Consider the following 1,516-nt stretch of genomic DNA (forward strand, 5'->3'; position numbering starts at 1 on the left):
CTACTACTGCAGCCTTAAAAGAGGCGCTGATTTGTTCTGACAGACAGGGGGAGGACATTTGGTTCAACATGGCAACCAGGTGGGGAATCTGCAGCGCGGGGAAGATCAGCCATGATTTCACTGTTGCTCTGAAAACTCTTCCTTCTGAAGACCATCAGGTACTCTGAGCTGCAGCGAATAGTCACACAAATTCATTGCTGGAAGGTTTTAGTGCGCTTTATGCACAGGAGTTGAGTTTGCAGATTTGCAGGGCAGGCCGTGGTGGACATGTTTTAGGGCGACTACTGTGAGCTCAAACACTTTTACCGTAAATCATGTAAAATATGGAGCATCTCGATTTTTCTCCTTTTAATTTAGTTGCATTGCAGAAATCTTCATTGATGATTGGCTGGAATGCAGTTGATTTCAGGTTTGCAGCGGGGTATTTAGGAGGCAGTTAATGTGGGGAAAAAGCATCCTAAAGGTTTGTTGGCAGCATCATTAGGGGAAAATCTTCAGCAAGGATAAGTATGGTGCTTAGAGTTGATGGGAAGATCTTTGAGAGGCTGCAGAAAATTTTAATTGTTGGTTGTCAAGATTAAAAGTGATTTTTTTATTTTTATTTTTTTTTTTCAAACTTGAAAATCATTAAAGGAACAAACATTCTCCATCCAAATTGAGTGAGTTTACATTACAAAAAGTGATGTTCTGGTAGAGACATCAGCCTCAAGATTTACAGTTGGAATGTAAAGGAGTCTCTTGAATTACTTGAATCAAATGTTTCTTTTTTAGTTTTCTAAGATGTGTGTTCAATGTATTTTCCTTCCACATCATTATTATGCTTAATCCCATCTTAAGTCCTATAAAGTGAATACATTTTAATGCAGAAAGGAGTATAAGAAGATGTATTACAGCCCTTGAAATATTTTTTTCTAAAGTATAATTTTGTAAATGGGTTTTAATAATGAAATAAGTCCAGAGGTCTTCAGTACTGTGTTTTTATTTACAGGTTGTGGCTGTTGCAGCCCGTAAGTTAGAGGATGCTCAGGAATTTGCCAAGAAACACAGCATCCCGCAGGCTTATGGCAGCTATGAAGAGCTGGCCAGAGATCCCAACATAGGTAGGTTCTTCCTGGTCAATGTCTGCTCTATACCAAATAATGAGTTATAATGTATGCAAATAGTGTGTGTGTGTGTGTTTTTTACCCATATTTTCACATCCTCATCATGTATATGGAGGTTTTATTCTTTTAAACAGACTGATGGGTTTTGTCTGAATTGAATCTTCATGTTTGCAGATGTGGTGTATGTTGGAGTTATCCATCCCTACCATCTTAAGACCTGTCTGCTCTTCACTAATGCTAAAAAGAATATTCTGTGTGAGAAGCCACTGGCCATGAACACCAAGGAAGTGAAAGAGATCCTGGCTTCAGCCAAAAAGAATAACGTTTTCCTAATGGAGGTAAATATGTTGCTCTAAAGGAAGAGTGAAAATAATTTGGCTTTGTAGATTTTACGAGAAAATCGTTAAAAGGTA

The 1,516-nt window shown here is 38.1% G+C and overlaps 1 pseudogene; it reads left to right on the forward strand.

Moving 5' to 3' along the window:
• The first annotated feature begins 51 nt into the window (after positions 1 to 51).
• The window catches only part of LOC107095318, a 7,601-nt pseudogene continuing 6,136 nt past the window's right edge, over positions 52 to 1,516 (forward strand).

Source organism: Cyprinodon variegatus, unplaced genomic scaffold (assembly GCF_000732505.1).
Source record: "Cyprinodon variegatus isolate N-32 unplaced genomic scaffold, C_variegatus-1.0 Scaffold22, whole genome shotgun sequence".
Classification (NCBI taxonomy): domain Eukaryota; kingdom Metazoa; phylum Chordata; class Actinopteri; order Cyprinodontiformes; family Cyprinodontidae; genus Cyprinodon; species Cyprinodon variegatus.